General features: G+C 44.7%; 1 long non-coding RNA gene across 2 annotated transcripts; it reads left to right on the forward strand.

Moving 5' to 3' along the window:
• Nucleotides 1-25,017, forward strand: LOC126988861 (uncharacterized). Of its 2 annotated transcripts, none has more exons than XR_007742594.1 (4): nt 1-1,162; nt 6,641-6,751; nt 7,104-7,227; nt 22,109-25,017. It is a non-coding gene; the product is annotated as an uncharacterized LOC126988861 (long non-coding RNA). The 2 variants fall into 2 exon arrangements; XR_007742592.1 differs by having other exon boundaries at nt 3-1,447.
• The last annotated feature ends 1,072 nt before the right edge of the window (nt 25,018-26,089 follow it).

The following is a 26,089-nucleotide window of genomic DNA, read 5'->3' on the forward strand; positions in this document are numbered from 1 at the left end:
TTTGAATGTAAGGTGACTGACAGGAACAGTGAGGGTCCAGAATGGGATGTGAGAAAGTGGAAGAGAGAGATAGACAGTGCAGTGAAAGGTGACGGTCTGAGGAGGTGGAAGCATGCGATGGAGCGAAAGAGTACTTTGGAGTGGTACAGGGAAAAGGATGCCCCGCAGTGTGTCAGCTGGTATGATGGAAGCCTGGGTGGTGATCTTCTCCTCCAAGCTCGAGCGCAGTATATGAATGTGAAAGCAAGAAACTACAGGTGGTCTGAGTCCCGCAGCAAAGTGTGTCAGATGTGTGACAGGGGTGTGGAGGAAACTGTCGTGCATGTGATACTGGTGTGCGGGAGGTACCGGAGAGAAAGGACGGAGATGATGAGGGTGGCACTGATGGGCTGGGATGTGAATGGGAGGATTGCAAGAACGGAGAGGGAATGGATGCTGCTGCTGCTGGGACTGAGTGCTGAAGCAAATGAGAGAATTATAGCAGCCATGAAGATTTTTCTGGAAAAGATGTGGTGTGTAAGAAATAGGGAATTGGAAGATTTGTAATGGATACTGCTTGTTTTGTTTTATTTTTACAGGGTGTGCCGATATGAAGGCCTGACTCCCAGCGGGTCACCTGTACAGCTAATGGTTAATTAATGATGAGAGCAAGAACCAACACGCTAAGTTTAAACTGGAGAAATGGCTACCAAGGAGAGAGTGAGAGATGTCCATATGATGACTGACAAGGAAACATTAGAACATTTTCTTTTAGAATGTACAGGTTATGAAGATATAAGAAACAAATTTAACTTACAGGTAACTTCTCACAACACAGACAAAATAATAGCAGAAACACTACTATTTGGTGAACAATGAATCAAAAATATACAAGAAAGAAAAGAATATATTAAAACTATCTGGAAAACAAGACACAGAAAAACACAGGAACTGCAGCACAACTAAAGAAACAGCCTAGTGGGAGCCATGCCGAGGCTTATCCCACGCCTACTACTGAACTGAACTGAACTGTACAGCAAGAGCAAGAGCAAGAGCCACATTTTGACGATAACAAACCTAATACTTCCTTATTTAAACCCTCGGAGACACTTATATAAGTAGAATATATGCAGGCGTGGGAGGCGGAGGCGCTGGCGTGGGGGCGGCGATCCCTTGAAATAAGGTAAAATGTCTTCCATTCTTCCTGTGTCCTGTTCGAGCTCGTTATTGGATGAGTGACATGTTGTAGTAAGAGGCTGTGGCCCCACAGCCTAACTAGCCCCATAAAACCACCCAAGAAGAAGTGACATGTTGTGAGACAAAGTGAGATAGCTCTAAAGTGAGGGGGAGAGGCAGTCACCTCAGCCCCAGTGTGAGGGCCGCACAGGCTGCCCCGTCCCCCTGAGGAAGGCGCAGGTGGGGCGGGCATACTGGATCTGGATACATGATGCGCAGGGCAGCCGTACAGGTACATAACACGCATATTTGTGTTAGCTGTTGGGGGGACGGGGGAGCCGGGTGTGCAGGGGAGGGAAGTGAATCAAGTGTAATCGTTAGTGTTGGTGTGCTGTGGTGACCAGAGAGTGTGTATTTGTTTTCTGAATGAGTCTATTGTACCGCAGGCTAAAATATGTTGAGGGAGGCTGTTCCAGTCATGTATGGTGCGTGGAAAGTATGAGTGCTTGTATGCGTCAGTGTTAGTGTGATATGTTTGGTATTTATGAGTGTGTGTGTTACGAGTACGTTGACTGTGTTGTGTAGGTATGTTTGTGGGTCAATGTCAATGTGAGTGTTCGTGATCTTGTACATAAATGTAAGTCTGTGTGCTTGTCTGCGTATGTGAAGAGGGTCCATGTTTATCTGTTGTTTGATCCGTGTTGTGATTCCAGCCGTTCGAGTGTAATTGTACACTCCATCCCCCCAGCCTTCTTTCTCTTGTATTAAATGTCACCCTTGAGTAATAACATATCAATCCGAGATAATTCTCTCACTTTCCAAAAAATCCGACCACCTGTTTTTAACTAGCCTCTCACATATCTTCGCTACCACACTAGTGAGTGATACCACTCTGTAATTTAATGGGTCCTCTCTCTTTCCTCCTTTATAAATTGGTACTATGTTTGCTCTCTTCCAATCTTGTGGTACCCTTCCTTCACTCAGAGAGGCGCTCATTATGGAGTACAGTTTCTCTGCAAGTTTCTCACTACATTCTTTCAGGATCCACCGTGATACTTCATCCGGCCCTGTCGCCTTTCTTACATCCAGCTTGTTCAAGCTTTCCTTGACCTTCTGCACCGTTAACTGTATCTCCTGCATAATCCTTCCTCTTTCTTGGCCCGGTGGTTGTACGAATTCGTCTTCCTTTGTGAAAACTCTATGAAAACTATTGTTCATCACTTCTGCCATCTCTGCTTGGTCTTCATATGTAGTTCCATCCATTTTCAGTTTATCGATTGTTTCTCTATTCTTTAATTTGCCGTTCAAATGTCTATAAAATAATTTAGGTTGGTCTCTGCATTTGTCGATTATATCTTTTTCATATTTCCGTTTTTCTTCTCTTCTAATCTTTGTATACTCATTCCTTGCTTGTTTGAAATTGTTCCACGCGTTGATTCTTCTTCGTCTCCTCCATCCCTTCCAGGCTTCCTCCTTACTTTTTCTAGCTGCCTCGCATCTTTTGTTAAACCATTCCTTTTTACAAACATCCCTTTTGGTTACCTTAGGGACATATCCATTCTCGGCTTCTTTGTACAGCTTTAAAAACTCCTCTCACTTGTCTTGTGTACATTGGGCTTTGTACAGCCCACTCCAAATATTTTCAAAAAAAGTTCTCATATTAACAAAGTCTGCCTTAGAGTAGTTACTTCTCCCTATTTTGTGATCCTCTTTTCGGTCAATCGTTCTCTTTTCTTTAACTTCAAATTCCACAATCGCATGGTCACTCTTTGCTATTGGGCAATCTATTTGAATATTTTCTATTACTTCTGGTTCCATGCTAAAAACCAGGTCTAGTCTTGATGCCTCTCCTTCTTTCCCGAATCTAGTATGTTCCTTAATCCATTGCGTCAGCACATGTTCCATTGCCATTTAAAAAAAAAAATGTTTTACAATAAAGGAGGCAGCTCAAGGGCACAAAAAAAAAAAAAATAATAATAAAAAAAGCCCGCTACTCACTGCTCCCAAAAAAGAATCAAAAGAGGTGGCCGAAAGCAATGTCAAATTCGGGAGAAGAGGTGTCCTGATATCCTCCTCTTGAAAGAGTTCAAGTCGTAGGGAGGAGGATATATAGATGAAGGAAGATTGTTCCAGAGTTTACCAGCGTGAGGGATGAAAGACTGAAGATGCTGGTTAACTCTTGCATCAGGGGTTTTTACAGTATAGGGATGAGCATGAGTAGACTGTCGTGTGCAGCGGGGCCGCGGGAGGGGGGGGAGGCATGCAGTTAGCAAGTTCAGAAGAGCAGTCAGCGTGGAAATATCGATAGAAGATAGAAAGAGAGGCAACACTGCGGCGGACTTTAAGAGATAGAAGACTATTAGTAGGAGGAGGAGAGATGATGAGACGAAGAGCCTTAGCCTCAACTCTGTCCAGAGGAGCTGTGTGAGTGGAGCCCCCCCACACGTGAGATGCATACTCCATACGAGGGCGGACAAGGCCCCTGTATATGGATAGCAACTGCGAAGGGAGAAGAACTGGCGGAGACGATACAGAACGGCCAACCTCGAGGAAGCTGATTTAGCGATAGAGACATCAAGTTTCCAGTTAAGATTTTGAGTTAAGGATAGACCGAGGATATTTAGTGTTGAAGAAGGTGACAGCTGAGTGTTGTCGAAGAATAGGGGATAGGTGTTTGGAAGATTGTGTCGAGTTGGTAGGTGGAGAAATTGAGTTTTTGAGGCATTGAAGGACACAAGGTTCCTTCTGCCCCAATCGGAAATGATAGCAAGGTCTGAGGTTAAGCGTTCTGCAGCCTCCAGTCTGGAGTCGTGTACTTCCTGTTGTGATGGTCTTCTATTGAAAGGAGTTGAATAACGCAGAGTGGATTCGTCGGCGCACAAGTGGACAGGATAGTTTGTTATGGAAAGGAGATCATTGATGAATAACAGGAAGAGAGTGGGTGATAGGACAGAGCCCTGTGGAACGCCACTGTTGATAGGTTTAGGGGAAGAGCAGTGACCGTCTACCACCGCAGAAATAGAACGGCCGGAAAGGAAACTGGAGATAAAGGAACAGAGAGAGGGATAGAATCCGAAAGAGGGCAGTTTATAAAGCAATGACTGGTGCCAGACTCTATCGAAGGCTTTCGATATGTCTAGCCCAACAGAGAAAGTTTCACCGAAACTGCCAAGAGAGGATGACCAAGAGTCAGTTAAGAGAGCAAGAAGATCGCCAGTAGAACGCCCCCTGCGGAATCCATACTGGCGATCAGATAGAAGGTTAGAAGTGGAAAGGTGCTTTTGAATCTTCCGGCTAAGGATTGATTCAAAAGCTTTAGATAGACAGGAAAGTAAAGCTACAGGGCGGTAGTTTGAGGGAACGGAAGTGTCACCCTTCTTAGGCACAGGCTGTACAAAGGCATACTTCCAGCAGGAAGGAAAGATATGTTGATAGGCAGAGACGAAAGAGTTTGACCAGGCAGGGTGTCAGCACAGAAGCACAGTTTTTAAGGACAATAGGAGGCACTCCATCAGGTCCATAAGCCTTCTGAGAGTTGAGGCCAGAGAGGGTATAGAAAAGATCATTTGGAAGAATCTTAATAACAGGCATAAAGGAGTCAGAGGGGGGATGAGTAGGAGGAATATGCCCAGAATCGTCCAAGGTGAAGCTCTTACAGAAAGTTTGAGCGAAGAGTTCAGCCTTAGAGACAGGTGAGGCGGCAGTGCTGGCGTCAGGGTTAAGGAGAGGAGGGAAAGAGGAAGAAGTGAAATTGGAGGAGATATTTTTGGCTAGATGCCAGAAGTCACGGGAAGAATTAGAAGAAGCAAGGTGTTGACATTTTCTATTGATAAAAGAAGTTTTAGTTAGTCGGAGAACAGATCTGGCACGATTCCGGGCTGAAATGTAAAAGTCATAGTTAGCGGGAGTTCGAAGGCTCTGGAACCTTTTGTGGGCTGCCTCTCTATCTTTAATATCATGAGAACAAGCATGATTAAACCAAGGCTTTTTAGCATGAGGAGTAGAGGAAGAACGTGGAATGTATGCCTCCATTCCAGAGACAATCACCTCTGAGATGCGCTGGGCACACACAGAGGGGTCTCTCTCCTGGAAGCATTAATCATTCCACGGGAAATCTGAAAAGTACATCCTCAGGTCGTCCCACTGAGCTGAAGCAAAATGCCAGAAGCATCGCAGGAGTCTTCCTCCCCACAACTCTTCGGTTCCCCGCGTATGTCAGTCCTCCCATTCTATCTCTTTGCAATTAAAATCACCCATTAAAATTATTCTCTCACCCCTTCTCAACATTCCATCCAGGCAACTCACTGTGTCCTGTATCATTTGTTCATATTCTCGGGCCTTCCATGCATTGGTTCTTGGTGGCACATACCCTACATACTGCCTCCTTCTTCCTTCAGCACCCACAATTTTCACTTTCAGTACCTCTGCCAAGCCTTCACCCTCAATCACCTCTTCCACCCTAATGCCTTTCCTTACCATCAGCACCACACCTCCTCCCTGTTTTCTCTATCTGTCTCTCCTCCATATATTGTATGCACTTTCTCCAATCCCCAACTAAACTGAGTCATACAAATTATTTTCTGTCAGCCCCACAATATCAGGTTCTGTCTCTCAAATAGTCGTTAAACTCTATCCATGATGACCCTATTCCATTGATATTCGTATAAGACACTTTCCATCCTTCCTCCTTTCCTGTGTGTGTGTGTGTGTGTGTGTGTGTGTGTGTGTGTGTGTGTGTGTGCGTGGTTCTAGTGGAAGTTGTCAGGGTTTCCATGGTTGGTCTCGTGAGCCTGGCGATAGTTGTGCAGTTAAGGCTTGTGCGCTGTGAATGAGTAAAACACTCCTGGCAACCTGACGTAGCTCCTTTCTGGCCTTAACAACTGGCCCTAACAAGAACCCAGAGTGCTTAGTAATGCCAGTGTGTCTTGCTTCCTTGCTTCATCACGTCTTGTGGGCGAAGGAGCAAATCCGTATAGATGTGACTGTAGAGTTGATAAGAAAGTTTAGGTCATCACTGGTGTTAGAGTTACAGTTTAGAGGAGTGTTCCAGGCCTCAAGAATAACCTTTGCTGTGTATATATTTGTTCCATCAAGTGTGGGGTGCCAACTCTGCTGCCACATTCCTCAGAGAGACTGACAAGTAAATACCAAATCTGAGTGCCCCTGTGACAGTGTGGATGAGTTTTTTGGGCCCAGAATATAACCTTGGCTTTGTGTATATCAAGTGTGGGAAGCCAACTCTGCTGCCACATTTCCCAGAGAGACAGACAAGTAAATACCAAATCTGAGTGCCCCTGTGACGGTGTGGATGAGTTTTCTGGGCCCATGCAGGGTAATGAGGTTCCCTTGGTATCTGTTGCAAGTGCTGGTCTGATGCATGCTGGAGTGTACTGCATCTGCCACTCACCAAAGATGAGGGCTTTGCACTCCTTTACAAGCAAACAGCCCTGGCTACATGAATCACTATAAGTTTAATCCATTGCAGGCAGCACTCACTCCCTGAAGAAGGTGCCGGAGAGGGGGGTCGGCTGCCGAGATGGTCAGGCTCACCGGCAGGGTTGTGGACGCCATGTCTGAGAAGCAGCCGCAGCCCGGGGTGAGGTGAACTAAGGGTCGTGAGTTTGGCCTTTGTAATTTCTATATCATTCTGTTTCCCTTCTCAGTTTATCTTTCTTCCAACATGATGAGTGAAGACCCTTCCTTCCTGCCTCAATTACACGTCCTTCCTCACGGCTCAGACATGCTACAACTAGACTACTACAGGCACCGATATTTACTTATCCCTCGGCCTGGCTTCCTCGCGTACATTTCCTCCTTCACGGTGAAAGAGAGGGAGAGGAAGAAAGTATAAATGGTGTATAAGGAAAGGGAGGAAGGCTGTATATATGGTGAAACAGGAGGAGAGTGGAGTTATGAGTGTTTATCTATTTATATATTATCTATTTCAGGTTAGACGTGGAGAAGGTTCAGTCCACCGTCCGCCAGGCTGTGCGTGACTGGTCTCCATCAGGCACATTGGAGCGGCCCCGTCACTAGCAAGAGTGACCTCCTCTTCCCCAGGACACTGTGGAGGTGAGTACACTACACTCTATATACATGCAAGAAACTCAAGTCAATTGTACCAGGTGTTATTTTGTCATGCTGCACCACATTCTAGAGCCACACAAGAAACTCAAGTACAATAGAGGCGGTATTCTAGCCCTCTCTGTATCATGCCTGAGTGTTATGCCACATTCACATTGCATTCTAGTGTATGGCTGGCATCTTAGTGCAGGGCATAGTAATAGCCCAGGGTGACAGAAGGCCTCATTGTCGCCAGGTTTGCCATGTGTTGGCTTCCTTGCCAGTGTTGTGTTCCAGTGTAGTAACCCTGGACAAGAGTCACTGAATAGTCCAGCATACTTAGTGACTCATTAGGGTTCAAGCACCTCCGCAATAGGTCTGGAGCGTTAAGTTCCTTGTAGACCCCTCGGATTAGTGTCAACTTTTCCAGAGGGATTTTTGCCAAGTACAGGTTCCTTGATTTGTGACTGTCAGGCGTCTGTGTCATTGCGGGGCTCAGCTCTGTTGAGAAAGTACCACGAATATGCACCTTGGGACACATCTGATGTCTGTCTGATGAACACAGATGCCAGTATATATATATATATATATATATATATATATATATATATATATATATATATATATATATATATATATATATATATATATATATATATATATATATATATATATATATATATATATATATATATATATATATATATATATATATATATATATATATATATATATATATATATATATATATATATATATATATATATATATATATATATATATATATATATATATATATATATATATATATATATATATATATATATATATTTTTTTTTTACAACAAAAGGAGGCAGCTCAAGGGCACCAAAAAAGAAATAATAATAAAAAAGCACGCACGCTGCTGCTTCTAAAGTAAAACAAAAAAGGTGGCCGAAAGAGAGGTCAATTTCGGGAGGAGAGGTGTCCAGATAACCTCCTCTTGAAAGAGTTCAAGTAATAGGCAGGGGGAAATACAGATGAAGGAAGATTGTTCCAGAGTTTACCAGCGTGAGCGATGAACGAGTGAAGATGCTGGTTAACTCTTGCATAAGGGGTTTGGACAGTATAGGGATGAGCATGAGTAGAAAGTCGAGTGCAGCGGGGCCTCGGGAGGGGGGGAGGCATGCAGTTAGCAAGTTCAGAAGAGCAGTCAGCGTGGAAATATCGATAGAAGATAGAAAGAGAGGCAACATTGCGGCGGAATTTAAGATGGTGAAGACTATCATTATGAGGAGGAGAGCTGATGAGACGAAGAGCCTTAGCCTCAACTCTGTCCAGAAGAGCTGTGTGAGTTGAGCCCCCCCTCACATGAGATGCATACTCCATACGAGGGCGGACAAGGCACCTGTATATGGACAGCAACTGTGCAGGGGAGAAGAACTGGCGGAGACAGTACAGAACGCCCAGCCTCGAGGAAGCTGATTTAGTAAGAGATGAGATATGAAGTTTCCAGTTGAGATTTTGAGTTAAGGATAGACCGAGGATGTTTAGTGTTGAGGAAGGTGATAGCTGGGTGTTGTCAAAGAATAGGGGATAGTTGTTTGGAAGATTGTGTCGAGTGGATAGGTGGAGAAACTGTGTTTTGAGGCGTTGAAGGACACCAGGTTCTTCTTGCCCCAATCGGAAATAATAGTAAGGTCTGAGGCTAAGCGTTCTGCAGCCTCCAGCCTTGAGTCGTTAAGTTCCTGAAGGGTGGGTCTTCTATTAAAAGAAGTTGAGTAATGCAGAGTGGAATCATCGGCGTAGGAATGGATAGGACAGTTCGTTTTGGAAAGATCATCAATGAACAACAGAAAAGAGTGGGAGATAGGACAGAACCCTGTGGGACACCACTGTTAATAGATTTAGGGGAAGAACAGTGACCGTCTACCACGGCAGAAATAGAACGGTCAGAAAGGAAACTGGAGATAAAGGTACAGAGAGAAGGATAGAAACCGTAGGAGGGTAGTTTAGAAAGCAAAGATTTGTGCCAGACCCTATCAAAAGCTTTTGATATGTCCAGCGCAATAGCAAAAGTTTCACCGAAACGGCTAAGAGAGGATGACCAAGAGTCAGTTAAGAAGGCTAGGAGATCACCAGTAGAACGCCCCTTGCGGAACCCATACTGGCGATCAGATAGAAGGTCAGAAGTGGAAAGGTTAAGGATTGATTCAAAAGCTTTAGATAGACAAGAAAGTAAAGCTATAGGACGGTAGTTTGAGGATTGGAGCGGTCACCCTTCTTAGGCACAGGCTGTATGAAGGCATACTTCCAGCAAGAAGGAAAGGTAGATGTTGACAGGCAGAGGCGAAAGAGTTTGACCAGGCAGGGTGACAGCACGGAGGCACAGTTTTTAAGGACAATAGGAGGCACTCCATCAGGTCCATAAGCCTTCTGAGGATTGATATATATATATATATATATATATATATATATATATATATATATATATATATATATATATATATATATATATATATATATATATATCCTTTTTCATAGCCTGGCAGGTGGTGCCACAGTCGCCAGGAATTGCCTTCCCGTGGCATTATGACAGACAGTCAGTCCCATCATCTGTCAGCACTGCTTAGGACACTGCATATGTGACTGACACACTCTTCTTTGGTGAAACCACAGCGCCCTCCTTCTCCGTGGCACCAGACTTTCCATGACGATTATCATGGCAGAAATACTCTTATGATGGTCCTGGTGTAAGCTCCTGTCACGAAGCACACAAGACCCGTGGCCTCGTGGCATCCAAGCTGACCTCAATGGCCACGTCTCCATTATTCTTAGAGATTCACTTCAATATCTACTGGTGCAGAAAGGTGCAGTGCTGCGTGCCTGCGCTGAAGTTTTGGCCAAGGAATCCTGCACCTTGCTGCACGCCCCACACAGCTAAGCTACACTTGCACCAAATAGGACTCTGTGAACTTGTCCTTTGTAACCGGAGGAGTCTGGGTGGTGTCACGCTAAAGCTTGCGTCCAGCTTGAGGACTACAGGTATGACACAAGCGTTGCCTCTACGCCTCATACAGGACACCTCGGCCCTGCAACTAATGCCTGGAGTTGATGTTCTGAGATTATGTGCCTCCTAAATATTTTTGGGGGTTTAGGCACAGCGTCTTTCAGTGTCTTTTGATGTGTGTGAAGACAAGGTGTCATGTTAGGTGCGCTGTGTAAGCTGTGCACGGCTGTGTGCTCGTTCTGTAGCTGAGCATGGAGCTACACATATCTAATGGCTGGGGCTCTTGCGCGTGTGTGTGTATAATAATAATAATAATAATAATAATAATAATCGGTTTATTAAGAGATAGCAGCTGTTAAGCTGAAAATATACACGTTACATATATAATATTGAAGTACAATAAAAAGGGGAAAAGTACAGTATGAAAGAGGTATCGGGGTCTGTGGTAAACACTGGGAAAGTTGTGATGAAAATGTTTAGGGCTGGGGGGAGGAGGTGCGGTGTTGGAATGCAGTGTGTTTGTGCGGCAGTCTTCTGGGTGGTGTGTCAGGTGTTAAGCTCCAGGTCAACCCCCGGTCAGAAAGGGTCAGGTCGCGGCTGATGGGGGGCAGGGTGCAGGTAGAGGCGGTTTCGACCGTCACTCAGCTTATGGGCTTAGCGTTGATCTAATCTGCATCCAGCCGGCGAGACAAGAAGGGAAGAGGATGACAAGCGAGAGAGCAGGCGTGGGAACGTCTGTCGTCACGCACCGGGTCTGCACAGCCTTTTATGTTGAGGGGAGTGCTGGTTGCCTCACCCTTGCCTCCACCTGAGTGACGGGCCTCAACACTGCACTGCACCGACTTAACCCAGCCGGATGATGGTCGGGCTGGTGTACCTGGGAGGACCTGGGGAGTTGGCCGGATGGTAAGGCCGCGGCGCCGTCACACTGGCCATTTCCTCTTCAGTGTCTTAACGGCACCACAAACGCACTGCTCTCACTGTCTGTCACCGCGATAGAGCTTGATGGCACAAAAGTTTCTTACGGAGTTGGGATTTTAATGAAATGGGAGAGGGGGAAGTAGGGGAAGGGGAAGGGGGGGAGGCCAACAGGCTGGGCCCTGGCTTCTCCTTTCGGCGCGCTGCGCCCCACGTCTGACCTCGGTCAGTGTGTGTGTATTTACCTAGTTGTAATTTTACAGGGCCTGGGCTTACGCTCGTGTGGTCCCGTCTCCGTATCTATAATTATCCAACTTTTCCTTGAAGCTCTGCACACTCTTCGCCGATACTATTTCTTCACTTAGTCTGTTCCAAACCTCTATTTTTCTTTGTGGGAAGCTATATTTCTTTATGTCTCTTGAGCATCTTCCCTTCCTCAACTTTTTACTATGTTCCTGCTGGAAGGTTCCTCTCTTAGTAGCAATTCTCGTTATCCACTTCTTCCATTTTACTCAATAGCCTATATATTTGTATTAGGTCTCCTCTTTCTCTTCTTTGTTCTAGTGAAGGTAATTCCATTTCCTTTAGTCTCTCTTCATATGTCAGTCCCTCCTGTTCTGGAACCATTGTTGTTGCCATCCTCTGTATTCTTTCTAGTTTTTTTGTGTTTCTTCATATGTGGAGACCACACTGTTTCCGCGTATTCTAGTTTAGGTCTGATCATAGTAGTAATTATTTTTTTCATCAATTCTTTGTCCATGTAGTGGAATGCTATACCTATATTTCTCACCATGTTATATGTATCACCGAAGATCCGATTTATATGACTTTCTGGTTGCATATAATCTTGCATTATTACTCCCAGGTCTCTCTCTTCATTTACTTTCTTTAATGTTTCACCATCTCCCATTTTATATGTCCATTTTGGTCTTTCTACACTTTTTCCCATTTCCATAATATGACATTTCTTCACGTTGAATTTCATATCCATTTCTGACTCCATTCCAAATCTTGTTTAGGTCTTCTTGCAGCTCCTTTTTTTTTTTTTTTTTTTTTTTACAGTGTTAGCAAGTTCAGAAGCAGTGTCGCGTGGGAAATATCGATAGAAGAGAGAAAGAGAGGCAACATGCGGCGAATTTAAGAGGTAGAAGACTAGGATGAGACGAATGAGCTTAGCCTCCACTCTGTCCAGAAGAGCTGTGTGAGTGGAGCCCCCCCACACATGAGATGCATACTCCATACGAGTATGCATCATTAGCATCATCTGCAAACAGGCTCATGTAGCTGTTTACTCCCTCTGGCATATCATTAATATAGACTAGGAAGAGTACTGGTGCTAAAACCGACCCCTGGGGCACTCCACTTTCCACCGTTCTCCATTCCGATCTAGTGTCCTTAACCATGGTTCTCATCTCTCTTCCTCTTAAGTAGCTTTCCATCCAGCTCTTCATTTTCCCTCTCAATCCTCCTTTATTTTCTAGTTTCCACAGCAGTCTTGAATGTGGAACTTTGTCAAATGCCTTCTTTTCTGAACTTGCTAACTGCATGCCTCCTCCCCTCCCGCGGCTCCGCTGCACTCGACTTTCTACTCATGCTCATCCCTATACTGTCCAAACCCCTTATGCAAGAGTTAACCAGCATCTTCACTCTTTCATCCCTCACGCTGGTAAACTCTGGAACAATCTTCCTTCATCTGTATTTCCTCCTGCCTACGACTTGAACTCTTTCAAGAGGAGGGTATCAGGACATCTCTCCTCCCGTATTTGATCTTGTTTCCGGCTACCTCTTTTGTTTCTTTTTTAGGAGCAGCGAGTAGCGGGCTTTTTTTTATTATTGTTTTTTTTGTGTGTGCCCTTGAGTTGCCTCCTTTGTTGTAAAAAAAAAAAACACAAAGACAAGACTGAGTCCCTCAAAACACATTGACTGGCACACACAAACACAAGACTGAGTCCATTAAAAACACACTGACTGGCACACAAAACGCGCGGGGTACGAAGAGGAGGAGGCTGCCGGCCCCGGCCCAGTCGAGGAGCAGGCCGGCGACACCTTCGCGGAAGGGGCCTCCTCCACTGCCCCCTCGTCCCGAGACGTTCCGTTACTTAGACGCCCGTGAACAATGCGCCCGTAAACGATGCGAAACACGTAAACAATGCGCCCGTAAACGATGCGAAACACGTAAACAATGCGCCCGTAAACGATGCTAAACACGTAAACAATGCGCCCGTAAACGATGCGAAACACGTAAACAATGCGCCCGTAAACGATGCGAAACACGTAAACAATGCGCCCGTAAACGATGCGAAACACGTAAATAATGCGGCCGTAAACGATGCGAAACACGTAAACAATGCGCCCGTAAACGATGCGAAAAACGTAAACAATGCGCCCGTAAACGATGCGAAACACGTAAACAATCCGCCCGTAAACGAGGCGAAACACGTAAACAATGCGCCCGTAAACGATGCGAAACACGTAAACAATGCGCCCGTAAACGATGCGAAAAACGTAAACAATGCGCCCGTAAACGATGCGAAAAACGTAAACAATGCGTCCGTAAACGATGCGAAACACGTAAACAATGCGTCCGTAAACGATGCGAAACACGTAAACAATCCGCCCGTAAACGATGCGAAACACGTAAACAATCCGCCCGTAAACGATGTGAAACACGTAAACAATGCGTCCGTAAACGATGCGAAACACGTAAACAATCCGCCCGTAAACGATGCGAAACACGTAAACAATCCGCCCGTAAACGATGCGAAACACGTAAACAATGCGTCCGTAAACGATGCGAAACACGTAAACAATCCGCCCGTAAACGATGCGAAACACGTAAACAATCCGCCCGTAAACGATGCGAAAAACGTAAACAATGCGTCCGTAAACGATGCGAAACACGTAAACAATCCGCCCGTAAACGATGCGAAACACGTAAACAATCCGCCGTAAACGATGCGAAACACGTAAACAATCCGCCCGTAAACGATGCGAAACACGTAAACAATGCCGCCAAACGATGAAACACGTAAACAATGCGCCCGTATACGATGTGAAACACGTAAACAATCCTCCCGTAAACGATGCGAAACACGTAAACAATCCGCCCGTAAACGATGCGAAACACGTAAACAATCCGCCCGTAAACGATGCGAAACACGTAAACAATCCGCCCGTAAACGATGCGAACGTACGGCAAACAATCCGCCCGTAAACGATGCGAAACACGTAAACAATGCGCCCGTAAACGATGCGAAACACGTAAACAATGCGTCCGTAAACTATGCGAAAACGTAAACAATGCGTCCGTAAACGATGTGAAAACGTAAACAATGCGTCCGTAAACGATGCGAAACAATGCGTCCGTAAACGATGCGAAAAACGTAAACAATGCGTCCGTAAACGATGTGAAACACGTAAACAATGCGTCCGTAAACGATGCGAAACACGTCAACAATGCGACCGTAAACGATGCGAAAACGTAAACAATGCGCCCGTAAACGATGCGAAAACGTAAACAATGCGCCCGTAAACGATGCGAAAACGTAAACAATGCGCCCGTAAACGATGCGATAACGTAAACAATGCGACCGTAAACGATGCGAAAACGTAAACAATGCGACCGTAAACGATGCGAAAACGTAAACAATGCGACCGTAAACGATGCGAAAACGTAAACAATGCGACCGTACACGATGCGAAAACGTAAACAATGCCCCCGTAAACAATGCGAAAAACGTAAACAATGCGCCCGTAAACGATGCGAAATACGTAAACAATGCGCCCGTAAACGATGCGAAAAACGTAAACAATGCGCCCGTAAACGATGCGAAAAACGTAAACAATGCGACCGTAAACGATGCGAAAAACGTAAACAATGCGCCCGTAAACGATGCGAAAAACGTAAACAATGCGCCCGTAAACGATGCGAAACACGTAAACAATGCGACCGTAAACGATGCGAAAAACGTAAACAATGCGACCGTAAACGATGGGAAACACGTAAACAATGCGCCCGTAAACGATGGGAAACACGTAAACAATGCGACCGTAAACGATGCGAAAAACGTAAACAATGCGACCGTAAACGATGGGAAACACGTAAACAATGCGACCGTAAACGATGCGAAAAACGTAAACAATGCGACCGTAAACGATGCGAAAAACGTAAACAATGCGACCGTAAACGATGGGAAACACGTAAACAATGCGCCCGTAAACGATGCGAAAAACGTAAACAATGCGACCGTAAACGATGCGAAAAACGTAAACAATGCGACCGTAAACGATGCGAAATACGTAAACAATGCGTCCGTAAACGATGGGAAACACGTAAACAATGCGGATTTATGCTATTCGTTGTTGTTATTGTTATTATTATTATTATATGTGTTCCGTGTGGTTTACAGTGGTGTATGCACGGCACCTATGTAATATATAGATGGATTACCATTAATTAACCTAGGCTTATGTTGCTCTATTTGTATGTTGTGTTTGCCTTATTAAACACGATTCCAGTGGTTAGGTTCATCATATTAAGGAACTTGTTTTTCCCACAGCATATCTCCATATTATGGTTAGCAGTAAGCAACAATGGTGGAACAGTTGTTATGTACCGGCAGTCAGCCAATCGCAGCATATACACAACAAAAAGGATGTATAGAAATACGCTTTAAACCAAATCAGCTTTTATTTGTTATAGGCGTCCATGACAAACTGTCTAAGGGGAAGGCTGCATACAGACTCGTAACCTGAAAAAAAGTCATCGTGCTTCAAATAAAATTGATGAATGTATAACAGTATACAGGTAGCAGTAGACGCATGCACACGTACGCACACCCATACATACTCGAAGAAAATTTTTTTTTTTTACAGACGTGAAAAAAAAACAATAATGAAAAAAAAAAACCGCTACTTACTGCTCCTGAATAGAGTACAGAGGAGTCTCCAAAAACATAAGTCAATTTCGGGAGGAGAGGTGTCCAGATACCCTCCTCTTGAAAGAGTTCAAGTCGTAGGCAGGAGGAAATACAGTTAAAGGAAGATTGTTCCAGAGTTTACCAGCGTGAGGGATGAAAGAGTGAAGATGCTGGTTAACTTTTGCATAAGGGGTTTGGACAGTATAGGGATCAGTTTGATTAGAAAGCCGTGTGAGGCGAGGCCGCGGGAGGGGGGGAGGCATACATTTAGCAAGTTCAGAAGAGCAGTCAGCGTGAAAATATCGATAGAAGATAGAAAGAGAGGCAGGCAACATCGCGACGGAAATTAAGAGGTAGAAGATTATCAGTCAGAAGAGGAGAGCTGATGAGACGAAGGCCTTAGACTCCACTCTGTCCAGAAGAGCTGTGTGAGTGGAGCCCCCCCACACGTGAGATGCATACTCCATACAAGGGCGGACAATGCCCCTGTATATGGATAGCAACTGTGCGGGGGAGAAGAACTGGCGGAGACGATACAGAACGCCCAACCTCGAGGAAGCTGATTTAGTGAGAGAGACATCAAGTTTCCAGTCCAGATTTTGAGTTAAGGATAGACCGAGGATATCTAGCGTTGAAGATGGTGACAGCTGAGTGTTGTCGAAGAATAGGGGATAGGTGTTTGGAAGATTGTGTCGACTTGATAGGTGAAAAAAAAAAAACGGAAATGATAGCAATCATCATGTCCATCACCCTTAAGCGTTCTGCAGCCTCCAGTCTGAAGTCATGTACTTCCTGTTGGGATGGTCTTCTATTGAAAGAAGTTGAATAATGCAGATTGGAATCGTCGGCGTATGAGTGGACAGGACAGTTTGTTAAGGAAAGAAGATCATTGAAGAATAACAGGAAGAGAGTGGGTGATAGGACAGAGCCCTGCGGGACACCACTGTTGATAGGTTTAGGGGAAGAACAGTGACCGTCTACCACAGCAGAGATAGAACGGCCGGAAATGAAACTGGAGATAAAGGAACAAAGAGAGGGATAGAATCCGAAAGAGGGCAGTTTAAAAAGCAAAGACTTGTGCCAGACTCTATCGAAGGCTTTCGATATGTCTAGCCCAACAGAGAAAATTTCACCGTAACGGCTAAGAGAGGATTTTTTTTTTTTTTCACAACAAAGGAGGCAGCTCAAGGGCACACAAAAAAAGAAAACAATAATAAAAAAAAGCCCGCTACTCGCTGCTCCTAAAAAATAAACAAAAGAGGTGGCCGAAAACAAAATCAAATACGGGAGGAGAGATGTCCTGATACCCTCCTCTTGAAAGAGTTCAAGTCGTAGGCAGGAGGAAATACAGATGAAGGAAGATTGTTCCAGAGTTTACCAGCGTGAGGGATGAAAGAGTGAAGATGCTGGTTAACTCTTGCATAAGGGGTTTGGACAGTACAGGGATGAGCATGAGTAGAAAGTCGTGTGCAGCGGGGCCGCGGGAGGGGGGGAGGCATGCAGTTAGCAAGTTCAGAAGAGCAGTCAGCGTGGAAATATCGATAGAAGATAGAAAGAGATGCAACATCGCGGCGGAATTTAAGAGATAGAAGACTATCAGTATGAGGAGGAGAGCTGATGAGACGAAGAGCCTTAGCCTCCACTCTGTCCAGAAGAGCTGTGTGAGTGGAGCCCCCCTCACACATGAGATGCATACTCCATACGAGGGCGGACAAGGCCCCTGTATATGGATAGCAACTGTGCGGGGGAGAAGAACTGGCGGAGACGGTACAGAACGCCCAGCCTCGAGGACGCTGATTTAGTAAGAGATGAGATATGAGGTTTCCAGTTGAGATTTTGAGTTAAGGATAGACCGAGGATGTTTAGTGTTGAGGAAGGTGATAGCTGAGTGTTGTCAAAGAATAGGGGATAGTTGTTTGGAAGATTGTGTCGAGTAGATAGGTGGAGAAACTGTGTTTTGGGGGCGTTGAAGGACACCAGGTTCCTCTTCCCCAATCGGAAATAATAGTAAGGTCTGAGGCTAAGCGTTCTGCAGCCTCCAGCCTTGAGTCGTTAAGTTCCTGTAGGGTGGGTCTTCTATTAAAAGATGTTGAGTAATGCAGAGTGGAATCATCGGCGTAGGAATGGAAAGGACAGTTCGTTTTGGAAAGAAGATCATCAATGAACAACAGAAAAAGAGTGGGAGATAGGACAGAACCCTGTGGGACACCACTGTTAATAGGTTTAGGGGAAGAACAGTGACCGTCTACCACAGCAGAAATAGAACGGTCAGAAAGGAAACTGGAGACAAAGGTACAGCGAGAAGGATAGAAACCGTAGGAGGGTAGTTTGGAAAGAAAAGATTTGTGCCAGACCCTATCAAAAGCTTTTGATATGTCCAGCGCAATAGCAAAGGTTTCACCGAAACGGCTAAGAGAGGATGACCAAGAGTCAGTTAAGAAAGCTAGGAGATCACCAGTAGATTGCCCCTTGCGGAACCCATACTGGCGATTAGACAGAAGGTCAGAAGTGGAAAGGTGCTTTTGAATCTTCCGGTTAAGGATTGATTCAAAAGCTTTAGATAGACAAGAAAGAAAAGCTATAGGACGGTAGTTTGAGGGATTGGAACGGTCACCCTTCTTAGGCACAGGCTGTATGAAGGCATACTTCCAGCAAGAAGGAAAGGTAGATGTTGACAGGCAGAGGCGAAAGAGTTTGACCAGGAAGGGTGACAGCACGGAGGCACAGTTTTTAAGGATAATAGGAGGCACTCCATCAGGTCCATAAGCCTTCTGAGGATTGAGGCCAGAGACGGCATAGAAAACATCGTTCTTAAGAATCTTAATAACAGACATAAAGGAGTCAGAGGGGGGATGAGTAGGAAGAATATGCCCAGAATCGTCCAGAGTGGAGTTTTTAGAAAAAAAAGTTTGAGAGAAGAGTTCAGCCTTAGAGATAGATGAGACGGCGGTGCTGCCGTCAGGACTAAGGAGAGGAGGGAAATATGAAGAAGTGAAGTTGGAGATGTTTTTCGTTAGATGCCAGAAGTCCCGGGAAGATTTAGAGAAAGCAAGATTTTGGCATCTTCTATTGATGAAGGAGTTTTGGTAAGTCGGAGAATAGATTTGGCACGATTCCGGGCAGAAATGTAAAGTTCATAATTAGCATTAGTTTGAAGGCTCTGGTACCTTTTGTGAGCTGCCTCTTTATCATTGACAGCACGAGAACAAGCGTGATTAAACCAAGGCTTTTTAGCGTGAGGAGTAGAGAAAGAACGAGGAATGTATGCCTCCATTCCAGAGACAATCACCTCTGTGATGCGCTGAGCACACACAGATGGGTCTCTATCCTGGAATCGTCGTCCCACCGAGCTGAAGCAAAATGCCAGAAGCATCGCCTCTTCGGTGGGTCCAGAGGGTGTACAGGAGCGATAGGACAGGATGCAGAAATAAGATTGTGATCGGAGGAGCCCAACGGAGAGAACAGTTTGACAGAATAAGCAGAAGGGTTTGAGGTAAGGAAGAGGTCTAGAATGCTGGGCCGGTCTCCAAGACGGTCGGGAATACGTGTAGGGTGCTGGACCAACTGCTCTAGGTCGTTGAGGATAGCAAAGTTGTAGGCTTGTTCACCAGGATGGTCAGTGAAAGAAGATGAAAGCCAAAGCTGGTGGTGAACATTGAAATATCCTAGGATGGAGATTTCAGCGAAGGGAGAGTGGGTCAAGATATGCTACACTTTAGAGTTCAAATAGTCAAAGAATTTTACATAGTTAGTAGAGTTAGGTGAGAGATAAACAGCACAGATGTATTTAGTAATAGATTGACAATGAAGTCTTAGCCAGATGGTAGAAAATTCAGAAGAGTCAAGGTTGTGGGCACGAGAGCAAGTGATGTCGTTGAGAACGTAGGCGCAACATCCAGCTTTGGATTGAAATTTAGGATATAGTAGGAGGGGACAGAGTAGAGATTGTTGTCAGTAGCCTCAGAAACCTGTGTTTCGGTAAGGAAGAGAAGGTGAGGTTTAGAAGAGGAGAGATGATGTTCCACAGAATGAAAATTAGAACGAAGACCGCGAATGTTGCAGAAACTGAGAAGAAAGAGGTTCGAGGAGTTATCAAGACACCTCTCGGGTCGGCAGCCAGAAGGGGAGTCCTCCCTGGGGGAATTTGTGGTCCCCCCCCAAGTGGGGACTCCGAGGCTTGATATAGGTGCGCCATTTTGAAATTTGAATTTTGGGAAAAGGTGTATATGTTGTGTGAATGAAGTGTGGTGTGGATAGAGAGAGGATCTATCTTTAGAGAGCATGCTGAATTACTCTCCGGTGTTGGTGAGACAATAGGGAAACGGTTAGTGAGGACATGGGAAGAGTCTCTGGAGGGCTTCAGCTCCCTTCTCACCTCCCATATATGCCTCACCGGGAGTGGCTTGCGCCCGTTCGGTAGGTGTCTTCCTACCTACTCTATAACATTCTCTCTCTCTCTCTCTCTCTCTCTCTCTCTCTCTCTCTCTCTCTCTCTCTCTCTCTCTCTCTCTCTCTCTCTCTCTCTCTCTCTCTCTCTCTCTCTCTCTCTCTCTCTCTCTCTCTCTCTCTCTCTCTCTCTCTCTCTCTCTCTCTCTCTCTCTCTCTCTCTCTCTCTCTCTCTCTCTCTTCAGGCCCTTAGAAGGTAAGAGATGGTTCTATAACATTCTCTCTCTCTCATACATTGTCAGATAAATACATCGGTCTGGCTAACGGTGTTGTCAGGTTTGCATGAAATCAATAAAACTTTTATAAGTTCAAATTTTAAAGGAGAAATATATGTGATTAGATTTTTTTTAAACGTCATGTTTTTTCCATGCTATGTAAAAACATTCAAATGATAAATGAAAACATATTGAAAAGGAAATCACATAAGCTTGTTAGGATGATAGAAAAGTATCGATGTGCGGGTAAGAAGGAACTTGCTGAGGACAAATAGCCAGCGTCATTTTTTGTAAAATATTTTTTTGTCCGATCATCTTGAAATCTTCTTATGATAATTATGTTACTCTTACACACAACACGTGCACGGCCTAACCAAGACCGTCGGTGCAATTTAAAGCTACGGCGGCCGTACTCCTCTTCCCTTGAGTATATAAAAATGTGTTTCAAGTGGCCACGTGAAACCTTTCATTATTAGGACTCGTCGAAAGCAGCTCCGGTTCCTGCCAAAACTGAAGGGCTATTTCACACTGCTCGGCAAATATTGAAGTAGACACACAATTATTCGTATATGAAGCAGTACGACTGGAATAATTAAGTATAGTATTTTATTTTTGAAAATATTCTCTCAATGCAATGTTAAAGTTCACTTTGTTTTCCTAAAGTGTGTGTGTGTGTGTGTGTGTGTGTGTGTGTGTGTGTGTGTGTGTGTGTGTGTGTGTGTGTGTGTGTGTGTGTGTGTAATAATAATAATAATAATAATAATAATAATAATAATAATAATAATAATAATAATAATAATAATAATAATAAACGGTTTATTGCATGAAGTAGCAGGCAGCCCTAGAGCTGAAAATATACATCAATGGAAGATGAAATGAAATGAATGAGACAAATGAACAAAGTAGTATGATTGAAACTAAAAAGGAAAATAGAAATAACAATAATAGCAATAATCATAGTAAAGATAATACTAATAATGATAATAATAATAATAATAATAATAATAATAATAATAATAATAATAATAATAATAATAATAATAATAATAATAATAATAATAATAATAATAATAACAACAACAATAAATGCTAATGAAAAATATTTACAAAACATACAAATAGTGCTGCTCTTAATTTGCATTGTTAATATACTTGACCATCATGGGCACTGCGCTGTTCTTATAGCGGTCAGTCCGTGCCCGTATCGGGGCAATAATGTTGTGGTGTCTCACTGAGTGCTTAGGGCGGTTCACTGCAGGTGGGAGGATGTGTCTGTGTCTGGGCTGGTTGAGAAGCGTTGGTGTGTGTGTGTGTGTGTGTGTGTGTGTGTGTGTGTGTGTGTGTGTGTGTGTGTGTGTGTGTGTTCAGTCAAGCGTTGGTGCCATGCGTCATTTCTTCCTCAGGTACTGTCTGGGTCTCCATGGTGGCCGGCGTCATGGTGTGGAGCCTAACACTCTGGGCCTTGCTCAGGATCGTACAAACTGGCGTGGAGTAGCACCCGATGAAGCACTCGGGCACTTTTCTACGGGTGGGGCCTGCTGCTCGAGGACACGCCCTATGACCCGCCCGAGGGAACACACGGCCTGGACAGCGGGGGCCGGGGAAGCATGGTCCAGTAACACACTCAGTTAAATTTACGAAATATTTTATGAAAACAAAACGCAAAGTTTAATAATGGCACCAAATTTATCATTAACCAACAGCTAGACTGATGAGTCAACAGTAAACATTCAAAACTCTCAGTAACTTACGTAAGTCAGACAGCAACTTTATATCAAGCAAACTTAACAACTTTTTTTATATGCTGCCAATAGCGCCTGCAAGCTTTCTTGAGAGGCCTCTTGGTCGACCCCAGCCCGTTAGCGGCGCAGGCGAATTTTTTTTTTATAGTAGCTGCCGTGATGTATGACTCTTGCTTGGTCCATGCTGCCCCCCGGTGCTCCTCTTGGACGAAATCACTGAAGTTAGGGTTGATTGAAGGCCTGGGCAGCATGTGGGTAATCATCATCCACTCGGCGATGGCTTGAAATATCAGCGCGTTTAGGTGGGACTCGATCCTAGGTCCACGGGCTCACCACGTACTAGGGTATTAATCCAAGGTTGAATTTCCTGTCACAAACGCATAAAAAAAATCATGCTGTAGAAATACTTAGTGACTCCTTAAAGTAAACGTTTTCACGGTACTTTTTGTATTGATTTCCACACGCTTGTCGTTCCTCGTCTGCCCCGCCATCCCGAGGGCCAATGAGGGGCCTCCGTCAATGCTTCACCTTCCGGCTTCCAGCCAATCACAAGGTAGTACGCCGTGACGTCAGAACCGAGCCTCCGGTGAGCTTCATCTGCTGCTGTTTATATGGCCAAGGGTGTGCCGTGGGTGTGGGTGTTGGTCGTACGAAGGGTTTTCTGCGCACGAGGAGGCCGATTCAGGGACGAGAGGTGAGCAACAGGACGTTCTTGGTGACGAGTTGATTGCAGGCGGCTGTTTTGTGTGTTATGGCAAGGACGAGAGGTGAGCAATATAACATTCGCGGTGACGTGAGCTGGTGGAGAGTGACTGTTGATGCGTTATAAGGAAGCAACGTTCGAAGAAATATATTATGCACACGAGGAGGCCGCTACGGTGACGAGAGGTGAGGAACATTCGAGTTGGTGGCGGTTGCTTGCTTTGTGTTATGAGGCAAGGACGAGAGCTGAGCAGTAATGTTTTGTGAGGCAGGGAAGAGATGAGCAACATGTTCTTAATAACAAGTTGCTGTCGATTGGCTGTTGGTATGTTATGAGGCAAGGACGATAGGTGGGCAACAAGCTCTTAGCCCGTATTGTTAAGCGTATCAGCACCGCAGTTCGCCTGTTTGAAAAGCCTCTCCTAGAAGGGATGTTCGTTGGCTGTTTTGTGACGCTGGTGATAGTTTTACACAACTTCTGCACCTTGAACGGGAAAAATCACCCTGAAAACCTCGTTAGTCTTCTCCGTGGCCTTGGGAATGGTCGTAATGGGAGCCCGATACCTTAGTTTTACCCGACTTCATCTCGAACGGGAAAAAGTCACCCTGAAAACCTCGTTAATCTTCTCCGTGGCCTTGGGAATGGTCGTAATGGGAGCCCGATACCTTAGTTTTACCCGACTACTTCATCTTGAACGGGAAAAATCACCCTGAAAACCTCGTTAATCTCCGTGGCCTTGGGAATGGTCGTAATGGGAGCCCGATACCTTAGTTTTACCCGACTACTTCATCTTGAACGGGAAAAATCACCCTGAAAACCTCGTTAATCTTCTCCGTGGCCTTGGGAATGGTCGTAATGGGAGCCCGATACCTTAGTTTTACCCGACTTCTTCATCTTGAACGGGAAAAATCACCCTGAAAACCTCGTTAGTCTTCTCCGTGGCCTTGGGAATGGTCGTAATGGGAGCCCGGCAAACATGTTCTTATTGTTCAGCGTCTCGGCACCGCAGTTCGCCTGTTTGAATAGCCTCTCGTAGAAGTCGCTGGGATATTCATGGACTGTTTTGTAATGTGATAGTTTTACACGACTTCTGCATCTTGAACGGGAAAAATCACCCCTGAAAACTTGGTTAATCTTTTTCGTGGCAGGGGGCTTCGTGGTGCAGTGGTAAGCACACTCGGCTCACAACCGAGAGAGCCTGGGTTCGATTCCCGGGCGGAGTGGAATAATTTGGGCGGCTTTTCAGATACCCTACGCCCCTGTCCACCCAGCAGTGAATGGGTACCAAGTATAAATCAGGGGTTGTGTCCCGTCTCCTGGGGTCCGTTCCCTTCTCCTATAATCCCTTCCCCTTCTATCTCTCTCCGGCATATGGCCACATGTTGCGCCGACTAAACAAAACTTTCCAACTGTTCCCTTCTCCTATAATTCCTTCCCCTTCTGTCTCTCTCCGGCATATGACCACAGATGTTGCGCCGACTAAACGAAACTTTCCAACTTTCTCCGTGGCCTTGGGAATGGTCGTAATGGGCGCCCGATACTTTTAATAATATATGGACTTCAGTGACGAGTTGATGGTGGATGGCTGTTGAGTGTGTTATGCCGGCAAACTGATGCTTTCAGACATTGATTATTGATTGATTGTGATTATTATTGAATATCTTTTTTGCTTGTTTTCAGTTTTACTTTCCTCTGTTGCCGTTGTCTATTTACGATGTGTTTGTTTTCATTTGACACGGCAATAAAAAGAAAGATTAAGGAAGTAAGTAGAAGGGAAAAGGGAAGTAGGGAAAGAAAAAGAAAAAAAAGACCCTGACTCTAACGTCAAATAATTGTTCTCTCTCTCTCTCTCTCTCTCTCTCTCTCTCTCTCTCTCTCTCTCTCTCTCTCTCGATCAAAAAACGACCCTCAGCCACGTCCCTCCACCCCGCCCGTGTAAATAGACGCCGTGCATCGCAACAAACCCGTAACCGTGATCCCGCAAGTACCACCACCTCTATTACCAAGCCTCTAGATAACTTAAAAATCCTTAGTTTCAATGCGCGTAGCCTAAGCAACAAATTTGATGAACTGAGATGTCCTGCTCTAACAGAAAATTTTGACATAATTGCCATAACCGAAATATTTATCGACACCACAAATATTGATTAAAGTTCCGAGTACAACATAGATGGCTATAGACTCTTCAACAAAGATCGTGTGAACCGTAGAGGCGGTGGCGTCGCCCTTTATATCAAAAGGTATTTGCAACCCACTGACAGAACATCGGGAAACAGTAACGTTGAACATTTGTGCGTGCGAGTAAACATTGCAAAAGTCAATTTAAATATATCAGTCACCTACAGGCCTCCCGGGCAATCACTCGATGACGACCTTGAAATGTACAGCGTTTTAAGGCAGTCACTTAATAACAACGACTCACTGATATTAGGAGACTTTAACCTCCCTCATATCGACTGGGCGACACTGTCAGGTACAGGAGGCGAGTCACATAGAATGATCGAATTTCTAGAAGAAAATCATCTAAGCCAAATGGTTTCTTGAGCCAACTCGACAAAATGATATACTCGACCTTGTTATAACGACCCAAGATAACCTAGTCAGTAGTGTCACGGTAGGAGAACACCTCGGCTCTTGCGATTATAAATCAGTGCGCGTCGACATTAGAGCTCAAACATCAGTGACTGAAAATAAAGTAAAGGTGCCTAATTTCAAAAGAGCTAACTTCGTAGAAATCCGACAAAAACTAACAGAAATACAACTATCAGATGACGGCAATGTAGAGGAAGCCTGGCTAAGCTTTAAAAATCATATACTCACTCAGAACACATTCGTCCCCTTGTGCGAGAAGCGAATTAACACTAATAAAAGCCCACCTTGGTTTAATAGCGAAATTAAACACTCAGTCAGGGAGAGAAAATTGTCTTACAGGTTAAAGA

Source organism: Eriocheir sinensis, unplaced genomic scaffold, assembly GCF_024679095.1.
Source record: "Eriocheir sinensis breed Jianghai 21 unplaced genomic scaffold, ASM2467909v1 Scaffold1, whole genome shotgun sequence".
In the NCBI taxonomy this organism is placed as follows: Eukaryota; Metazoa; Arthropoda; class Malacostraca; order Decapoda; family Varunidae; genus Eriocheir; species Eriocheir sinensis.